Genomic DNA, 11,360 nt, shown 5'->3' with positions numbered 1-11,360 from the left:
TCACCTTAAACACTGAATCTATAAGATTCCCAGTGTCAGTTATGGCTTCTTATCATATTAGATAATTACATCAAGCACATGTGCACATCTTTCACAACTAGTGCTATGAAAGAACAATAGCCTGATTTAGAAAAAGAAGTGATATGAATCTTCATATCGATATGAACTTGCAAAGTCTGAACTGTGAGATTAAAAGTTGCAATTATCTTTTTTTTTTTTTATTTTGTGTCCGGAAAAAAAAACAGAATCGTGAGACGCAAACTCAGAATTCAGAGAAAATATATCTCGCAAATTGTTTTCCTCAGAATTGTGAAAAAGTCTTTTAGAATTGTGAAATAAAAAGTCCCAATTACCTTTTTTTAATTCCATGGTGGAAACAAGTTTTATAGAAATGTCACCCACGATCACAGTGAAAAATATGATTTATCTGATTATAATTACTGTGTGATTATTATATATACAAGCTACTGTTATGAGGCTACATAAGTAGTACACCCTGCAAATCAACCCTTAGATGCTCTCTATATTTGTTCAGAAAGTGAGTAAATTCACTGAAATTCTGCTACCCGACAGGCCCGATGTTGCAATATTACATAATTTCCCTAAAAACTTACTAAAATGTCAACAAATGTAAAAACCCATTTATTTCTGCATTAGAGGCCTCACACAACATTTGAAAGGTGAAAAAAAATCACTTTTGTTCTGCTATATTTGGGTCTTTGAGTTGGTTGTAGGTGTTTATTTAATTGTGTATTTATTTTGTGGTTTCATAACCAAATTACATTTACATTTATTCATTTAGCAGATGCTTTTATCCAAAGCAACTTGCAATTGTCATGTCAGTTCAAAGATTTTGAGAGCTGATTTTAGTGAAATGGCCTAAACTGAATCTGCTCCTCATACAAATCTATTATATGGCTTAAGAATACTGTGATTGGACTTCTGTAGTTCTGTTATGGTGTTTTGTCCTTAAGAGTATATGGGTTTGGAACAATATGACAAAATAATGACATTCATTTTGGCTAACTATCGCTTTAAAACATTTGTTTACATAATGTAGTTCTCTCTTTTCCCCTCTATTAGATTGTTGTGAAAGGCTCAGGATTCTGGACCATTTATCACTGCTACACCTGTGGAGCATGTCTTCTAATTTAACCTGAAACAGACAGGCCTCTATCAGTCAAAAGACTTCATGCTCACAGGACGTCCCCAGCAATCACGTCTGACATGTTGTTTTAGACCCCACGAGCAGTCTGTAAGTGAGAACTATTAAAATATCTCTTCATTGTGAGTCTCCCCTGCCAACAAAAATAGTGTGGACTCATCTGTCAAGGTCTGTCATCTAATGCTACAAGCAATATTTCATTCATCCTGACCAAATGTTTAAGAGAGCATAAGTATAAAGAGACATGGTGGAAAACTAAATGACATAAAGACCTTTCAGAGTGATGACTGAGAGAAGATCATCGGTATACTGAATACTTTGAAAATTATACATTCAATAGCTTTGACAAATGTATGCATTAACTGGTGACTGGCAGATGTGCATAATATGTCCTCTGTAAACATAAATGTGTTTAAAAAGTAAAGAAAACTAACACTTAAGTTGAAGTATACTATGTCAACATTTAACATAATTAAAAACTATTATTTGAAATAAATATATACTTACATATTTCAAAAATAGAATTTAATTCATAAATAAATCATTTAATTAATAAACAATAAATATATAGGCTATGCATATTTTTATATGCATGTGTGTGTATTAAATAAAGAATGCATCTATGTATTCTTTTTAATTTGATATTTAAATTAAATTATAAGGAGTAAAATGTGTAATGCTTGTCATAGAAATATAATTGAGTAAGAGTACAACATACAAGTTTCAATAGTCCTCAAGACCTCTAGTGGGACGTCACGTTAGTCCATTCTATACGTTTGGACAGCTTTATCATGTTGCTGAAAGCTGACTTTGCACTGTGTTTATGTTTTTTTGGGAAGGAACGCACATCTCTTCCCCAATTACGTAGCACCAGCAGGCCCTCAATGAGCCGTGAAGTCTCTATTGTTTGAGGAGTGGTTCTCCTGTCAGAGTCTTGGAGACCTCTTCACTTGAAGACAACTGGAATGAAAGACCAAAAGCAACATTTAGGCCGGAGAGAGACAAATTAATGTGTGCGTAAAATGCTGCATTATTATCACATGACTGGTGTTGGGAAAGCTAGCTTTAGCTTTTTAAACATTAGCTTCCCATTAAGTAAAAAAAAATACAATTGTTGAATCAAGCAACTCCTTTGAAAAAGTAGTCAGCTACAATTTGAATAGCTTATAATATACCTTTTTAAAAGACACTTAATATTCACTAATATCATAATTTTGATGCCACTGACACAGTTGGATCTCAATCGAATATGTTTATAATTGATGAATTTTGTAACATCAATACTGTAATTGAACTGAATTGAATCAACATTGAACTGACTTGAGCTGAATAATGCCACTACTGCATTTAGTTGAGCTTCTTCTTCTTAATACTGCAATAAGATCAGTATTACTTTACTGCTTCTAAGGACCTACTTAAGAGGCCTTACACTACATACAGAGTAACAGCCAAAGATTGTATATGAATAAAGCTATAACTTGCTATTTTAAGACTTTTGACCATTCAACTAACTTTTTGCCATTTTGTTACTTTTAACCACATGCCCACTGTCTGAAACCCAAAGATATTTCAGCAAATCAGAACATGCGAAAATAATTCCCAGACAGAGAGTGTTTCTGATTGGCTAAAAGGTCATGCCATCTATTTCAGTGTCAGGTAACATGATTATTTTATGTAAAAAAAATAAAAATAAAAGTTACAACACTTCTAATGTACACTGAGCACTATTTCCTGCATTGGACATTCACTCCCTTGCATTTCTGATTAGTCAATCTTTTATTTACACTACGAAAAAAAAACTTTTTTATTAGTATTTATGTCTTGCTTCAAATATCTAAACATCCTTAAAACATGATACATTTTCAGTGACAAGCTCATTTGTAGACATTTAGCCTTCTCAAGTACATTTATCTTGTTTTAAGGATGTTTAGTTGTTTTACAGGAAAACGAAAAATACTGATTAAAAACCACTTTTTTTTCTTGTGCAAACAACCTTTGCTGCTCTTCCTCCATAAACTCTTTAGAATCAGACCTACCTCAGACCACCTCATCATAAAATGACAGAACATGTTTGGGATCAGAGAGTGCACCATATTTCAGCACGGGATAACACCTGTCTCCTATAAGTACTCTGAGGCTCCATTACATTGACGTAGTATATAGCAGGGCTAATGACATACGGAGTCTGTTTTTTTCTACCCAATTTGTTCAGGATGAGCTCTGGTCCACCTAAAGGGAGGAAATTTTAACATTGCTTCCATTGCTTGTTATCTTTGGCCCTGAGGGAAAAAAATGCTGTGCTGTAAAGATTTCACCAGTCTAAACATGCTGCCCCGGGTCATGCTAGTTTTGGACTTCAATGAATCTGTGAATGCTCAACACTTTTATTTTCATTATCTCATGTCATCTCTATTCCGTATTAATTTCTTTCTTCCGTGAAGCACAATAGAAGATGTTAGGCAGAATATCTGAGCTCATCTTTTCCATACACGGACAATAGGTGCAGATTTATACAGCCAAGTTCTGAAAAAGACAAAAAGCACAGTTGAAAGTATTGCACATAATATTTTATTTCTTTAGAAGACATACATTAGCATCGTGCACAAATCACCATCCGCTTTTGCTGTATGAAATAGATCTGCTTCAATATTTAATCTAGCATCATATGTGTGGGGAAAAAAGGGGGTTGGAATAACATGAATGTAAGTACAGTAAATGGTGACAGAATCTTAATTTTTGGACTATTTCTTCAAATACACAATCCTGAAGATATATTACAGAAAGTATGCTATGAAAGACTAAAAACTAAGATCATCAGAGTAATATCATAAAGTGGTAATAGTTTTGAAGTTATGAAGTTTGTGGTTTTACAAAGAATCAGAATAAGATACGCATCTGTGTCTCCATAACCGCAACCTACTCAGCAGGCTTAGAGGTGTAAGGAGATTTCAGGGGAAGTTTGTGGATGTTGGCCGATAACAGAAGGAAAAATATTCAAATAGTGTGACAACATGTAAAAGTGGATTAATTCCTTGTTTTATAAGACCTTGCAGTGAACCCATAGTTCAAGAAAGCAAATACAGATTAAAAGCCCTGCATTAGTCAAAACTGTATCCATGTTTGGGTGTGGAAAAACCATCATTTATTTTCTGTTTAAAGCACCATCTGTGAGAGTACCAAATCATGCAAGAAAACCAGAAGAACGTTAAAATACAATATCACGACTTCTGCACAAGCCTCATTCTGAGGATGAGAGAAAGCTGACCGTCGGTTTTGTTTTGAATTGTTATTTCTGTCCTAATTTTGCCGTAGAAGCATTTCATGCATAGTTTACGTTTATAAAACCTTATCCAACAATATTAAACAAAGTTAGAGTGTTAAAATGATGGCACCACACAAAACCCTGAATGTATAAACTAAGCAATGAGCAATGCTCAGAGTTCATGCTGAGCACAGCTCTGACAGACAATGTGACTCCCACGCTGCTTTACACAAAGCTCTTTCAATCTTTCTCCAATATAAAGAGTGAATAAAATCCACACTGTCTATTTGGTCTGGTCAAATGAGTTTCCATGAGTCTCAGAAAGCAAGGGATGGACTGGAACTAAAAAAAAAATAAAATGATGCAAATTTTTGTCTGATGTATTATCTAGTTTATTTTTTAGCAACTATATACACGTTCAAAAGTTTGAACACTTTTTAATTGTCAATGACAATAAAGACATCTATATTGCTACAAAAAAAATGCTGTTCAAAACAATACTGTTCTTTTGAACTTGGAAAAAAAGCACACAACTGTTTCCAACATTAACAATGTTTTCAACATTAATAATCACCAAATCATCACAAAAGAATGATTTCGGAAGGATCATGTAACACATGACTAGAGTAACGGCTGCTGAACATTCAGCGTTGCATTACAGGAATAAATTATATTAAAAAAATATATTCAAAAAAAAATTGACGCTTATGACTGGTTTTGTGGTCCAGGGTCAAAAATAGCTATTTTAAATTGTAAAATGATTTAATTGTACTTTATTATTGAACAAATAAATGTATCTTTAGTGAGCATAAGAAACTTATTTTATTTATTTATTTATTTATTTAAGTTTGTTTAATATTACTATATATGAAAATTATAGATGGGAATTAATTTTAAATTCAAGGCAAACACTTAATTCCCAAGACCTGTTGAATTTCACTTAGTATGTTCCACTTCCTATCATTCTGATTCAAATTCCAATTTAATTTCCTGTAGGGTGTTTTGACTTTTATTCAAATGTTAATTCAAATTCCAATAAATTAAAGGGATAGTTCTCCCAAAACATGGTCCTGTCACCATTTACATACTCTCAAGTTGCTCCAAACCTTTATGAGTGTCTTTCTTCTGTTGAGCACAACAGAATGAATTATGAATATTTAAACAGTTGACGGCAGCCATTGACTTCCATAGTATTTTTGGAAGTCAATGGCTACTGTCAACTGTTTAGTTACCATCGTTCTTCAAAATATATTTTTGAAGAACAACTTGAGGATGAGTAAATGATGACAGAATTTTCATTTTTGGGTGAACTATCCCTTTAAAGTCTATTCAGCAGCCAGTCCATTCCTTGAAAGAGCAGGCACTCAAATGATCTCAGACAGCCATGACGTTATGCCAGTTTATCGCAAACCTTTGGAGTATCTTGGGAATGAAAGTTAAGTAGAAGCTTTTAAGGCAGCAGTCAATCAGTTGATTGCAGGATGGTGAGCAGGGACACTGGGACCTTGAGGATGACCTCACTCTCAGCTCCAGAACAACATGCCCACCCCTTCACCCTTTAACGCTGCAGGAGTTCAGCACACATGCCCATCGCATAAATATTTCACATGCATGTCTCTCAATGCAGAAATCACTAGTGTGAGTGAGAAGTGGTGCTCCACTTGAAGACCAACAAACCACATGAAGAAGAACAATACTATCATCAAACAATCTTCTATAACATTTTTGATAAGATGTTTGTGCAGCTTAAATGCTTGGAATGTCTCTAGAAGGCTATAAATATATACAGGTGTTTTTGTAGCATGGATAGCACCAGATGGAGTGTTTCAAAACACTTTTTATAATAGCCGGCTTCACTGGTGCAATCAATGGCTGTGTTCCAATACCTAGTGAACACTTGATCTAATCTTAAAAAAAAAAAAATCAGAATATGCTGGTGTCTCCACTAGGATTATTTACTAGCTTAAGTATTTGTTGGTCAGCAGACTTAACCAGAAAGCTATGTTTTGCCAACAAGACCAGCATTAACCAGCCTAGAACAAGCATGAGAAGAATGTTCATAAACATTACAAATATTTCAAATAAATGCTTTCTATTCATCACTTCTTGAAAACTCTTGAAAGAAAAATAATTAATTAAAAATAATACAAATATTTCTTGAGCAGCAAATCAGCACATTAGAATGATTTCTGAAGGATCATGTGACACTGAAGACTGGAGTAATGATGCTGAAAATTCAGCTTTGCATCATAGGAAAAAATTGCATTTTAAAATGTATTAAAATAGAAAACAGTTATTTTATCTCACAATATTCTTGTTTGTATAGTACATTTGATCAAATAAATACATCATTGGTGAGCATTAGAGACTTTTCAAAAACATAAATAAATAAATAAATCTTATCAGCCCAAAACCTTTGAACTGTAAATATCACAAAATAGGAGATTAATCACAATTATTGTATTTTAATGATATCTATTTAAGAAGAAGCAGAAGAAATGACTGTTTCAGTGTTAATTTTTCACAGTATAAATTTATCTTCATCCATGAGTATATAAAGCGTATTTTGGTTCATGGAATGAAAAAGGTTGAAAATCCCTGCCATAAAGCACTAGGTACTGTAGCTCACTAAATTTTAGAACAGAGATGCGAGGGTGTACAAACGTTCTCGATGCCTGGCAAGTCACAGCCCTTTATTACCACAAGACCCCACATCTAAGTGAAGAAAATGCAAACAACAAAATATTGGGTGTCACTTTTTCGCAAGCCGTTGAATCTCACATCAGGTGGTTTAAGTCGAGCGAGAACATCTGATAAGAGCAGTTTCATACTGTATGTAGTGTAAATGGCACAGGAATTTCAACATGATTGGGCGAAAACATGTTTATGCTGTGGTAATGGGATGTGAAGATGGATTGTTGATCAGATAGCTTCCTCAGGGGTGTCACATTGACACATACCAGGCATTTTGTTGCAAGTTCTCAAATGGAAATAATCCAGAGGTTTTGTAAGAGAGCTGAAGAGGATATGCTGTTGTGAGATGAATTGGAAGGAACAGCTGACACACTGACCAGTGCAGCTGAAAACCCAAAGGGACTCCCAACCGTCATATTGTCCAACAGAAGCCATAGATCTGGTGGAGCACTGACAACATGTTGGATTCATTGAGGATGTTCCTTCTGAAGAAGAACAAATCAAGAGAAAAAAGCAATAGTTTCATAGGGACTGTCTTGCAATGTGGATTAAATGTCTGTAAAAAAAAAGTGAATTCTATAAATATGGATATACACCATTAAAAAAGTATATAAAGGTTCTTTATTGGCATCAGTGGTTCCATGAAGAACCTTTAGCATCCATGGAACCTTTCCATTCCCCCAAAGGTTCTTTATTGTGGAAAAAGGTTCTTTAGATTTTTAAAAATCTGTTCACTGAAATTTTCTTCAGGAAACCAAAAATGGTTCTTCTATGACATCATTGTGAAAAATCCAATTTTGAAAACTTAACTTTTAAAGTTGAGAGCAATTTAGAGAAATATGTGTTTAGTGAAAGTACTATAATTCTTTGTCACACAGACACCAAATATAAACAAGGTCACAAAATGTCATGTTCAATGTAGCATTGGGGTTTACCACAGTGAGACCCACAATCAGACAGTTTCTTGTTCCGTGCAACACATTTGAGAGATCCCTCAGGGCTTTAGAGATGCCAGCTGTTTAACTGGTTCACACGGGGCCTGTCAGAAACACACAGGCATTAGTTGCCATCCCCTTTTCATCATATGGAGCTGTGCAAGCACATTAGTTTTCTGGTGACAAGCAATGGTAATCTGAGACACATATATGGGTGTACATTTGAAACCAGGGTTTGTAAACATTTCTTTCTGCAGATCTGCAGCATGCAGCCACTGGTGGTGCAAGATGCTGGGATTTCTCTGTTGTAGAGTGTTGAAAATCGAGTTGCAGGAGAATAACATCACTGGAATCACAGTTTTTTTCCATGACAGGAGTAGCACAATATTAGTGCACAATTTTGCAAGCTTAAATTTAGTTATTTTAGTTACTTTAACTTCATTTAAATGTAATATAATCTACACATATTTTGATAAAATATTATTTAATGTTATGATGTTGCATTTTTATGCTTTTTAAATATTTGAAAGATATTTTATGCATAATTAATAAATGCATGCATTTTACTATATTTAAAATATTTACATAAAAACTTTGCCATGATAACATACATTGTCCACAAACACCCCACCCACACCCCCTTCTCACTAAATCAATTCCATTTTTATAAAAATAATAACTAAAAAAAGATTCTGACTCCTCTCACCTATATCTAATGCAATGTACTTATCCCCAAATAGTAAACTGTCATTTTAAATGACATACTGAAGAGGAAATTACATAATTTAAGTCTACAGAGGAGCCATGTTCAAAGGTTAGTACTGTATGTGTTGATCTGATTTCAAACATCATTTGCAGTGTTAATTTTGACAGCAAATTTTGATTTAGTTTTAGTCAGTCTTTTGACTAAAATGCCATTTAGTTTTAGTCACATTTTAGTCATCTGAATTGTTTTTAGTTTTAGTCTAGTTTTAGTCGACTAAATATCATAAGATGTTAGTTGACTAAATCTACAGTAAATGTAGTCGGCTAAAATCTAGTGGGTTTAGTTACAGTGCATTTATTAAGCATTTCTCTAAAATTTCCAAACTCATTATATAGGTTTGATATTAAGGTTTTATCATGATAGACACCGATTTAACTGCGGTGACACACAACATGCCTTTATGTTAAGATTAAATAAAACCACTTATAAAGAACAAGAACATGGTCTTATTTGTAATGAAATACCAATGATTATATAGGCTAATTATGCATTATGTCAATAGATTTACATCATAGTTTTTGTCATTCAAAAAGAGTTTAAGTTCATTATAGTCTCGTTGTCGTCAGTGAAAACATGTCGTTGACGAAAATTATTCGTCAACTAAATTAACACTGATCATTTGTTGTTTTTCATGCTTACAATATGTATTAGTCATAATATTCCAACTTAAATACAATACTTTATTTTCTGCTCTTTATTTCGGTTGTTAAAGGGTTATGAAACCCCCCATTTCAGCACTGGTTAGTTCTCACCACAGTTTAAAAAAACGCTAAAAAAGTGGGTGTGTTGCACAGCGGAGTGGAGGGGGAAGAGGGGAGACGGACAACAATCACAGCTTCGCGTTCAGTTCTTCGATCCATGAACATTTCTCTCAGTTAATGTGCGCGATGTCATCTCACAGTTTGAAACTTCTGTCATAGCAAATCAACACATGCTGTTGTGAATAATTAAGCGAAGCGTCTTCTCATAGGATAAGAACACACAGTCTCATGAATAATTCAATAGACACCGACGCATCATCGATGTACTATAGTCCATTGCCACGTCACAATGTAGATTCCGGAAGATGAAAATAGCGCAAAAAAGCTTCAAATTAACCAGTTTTGTGAATAATTAAGCGAAGCGTCTTCTCATAGGATAAGAACACACAGTCTCATGAATAATTCAATAGACACCGACGCATCATCGATGTACTATAGTCCATTGCCACGTCACAATGTAGATTCCGGAAGATGAAAATAGCGCAAAAAAGCTTCAAATTAACCAGTTTTCTCCAACAGTTAAAATTAGCGGATGCTAACATTGTCTTCTATGATGTGCAACACAAACACCTCTGCTAAAATCTCAGAAAACGTAGTCTGGGGTTTCATGACCCTTTAAGAAGACCATAATGTTGATCAGAAACATTCATTTTGTTTCAAAATGTTGCACTTAAACATCATTTTTGCTAAAGTTGTGCAGTGGTTAGCATTTTTTTAGTAGGATTTTAAATATGCAATTATGTTTTGCAATAGAATATATCATTTAAATAAAATATTCTATATAATTACAATTTTTAAATGACTAAAAATTACATAATAGAAAAGGCACCCGTTTCATAGAATTACTCTCACATCTGGAATCCAAGTCACTGAAAAAGTGGATGGTCCATACATGACAAGGCTGGTCATGTGATCTCTCTCCAAGTAGAATCATACAGCCTTCATCTCATGTGTACATCATTCTAGTTACATTAGTCAAAATACTATTCATTTCTTTATGTGTAAAACCTTTTTTCATGAGGAAAACATTACTGAGTGCACCTTTAACCTCTGCAGTGCTTGAGAGCCAGAGAGGGGAATTAAAACTCATGAGAATAACACAGAGGGGGGACGAAGAGAAAGAAAGTGAGAGCATACCATTTTTCTTTTGTGGTTATGATTGAGAGGCCCACGAAGTGGGAGATGAAAAGAGCAGACGGGAGTCACACACATGCACTGTGACAGAACTCCACAGGGGTGGGGACACGCGCCGGGCACGTCAACTCACATCGCGTTAATGCGAAATGCGCAAAGGGAACAAACCTCCAGACAAAGTTCAAAACTGTGGTGATAAATTAAGAAATTAAAACGCTAAACGTGCCAGTGACCACAACAGAGAGGAGCCTCTTCTAAAGGTGGGGTACATTTCCCTCCAGCCCAAGAGAACATTCATAACCTGAATAGTTTTTGGAAAAAACTGAAACGGTTTGGCAGATTTACACCATGGCGAGATATGAAACTAATGGAGAATAATTCCCTACTGAACCTGGTACAGTCTTTGTTTATATGATAATAATGTGCTAGAGCTTTACTAATGCATTGTTTAGCTAATTCCACATGGGAAACCCATCTCTCATGACTCTCTTTTTGGAAAGAGAGGTTTTTCCATCACTTTTTTTTTTTATTTGTCAATTTTTTTAGGAAATACTTTTAGCAAATATTAATTTCACACACCTGCTGAAAAGACCAGTTTAGACTATGAATTCTCATCTGATTATTCTAGTTAGTGCTGTTTTCG

Source organism: Sinocyclocheilus anshuiensis, unplaced genomic scaffold (assembly GCF_001515605.1).
Source record: "Sinocyclocheilus anshuiensis isolate Anshui unplaced genomic scaffold, SAMN03320099.WGS_v1.1 scaffold1473, whole genome shotgun sequence".
Lineage (NCBI taxonomy): Eukaryota > Metazoa > Chordata > Actinopteri > Cypriniformes > Cyprinidae > Sinocyclocheilus > Sinocyclocheilus anshuiensis.
The sequence above is the reverse complement of the archived record's forward strand: the minus strand, read 5'-3'. Positions refer to the sequence as shown.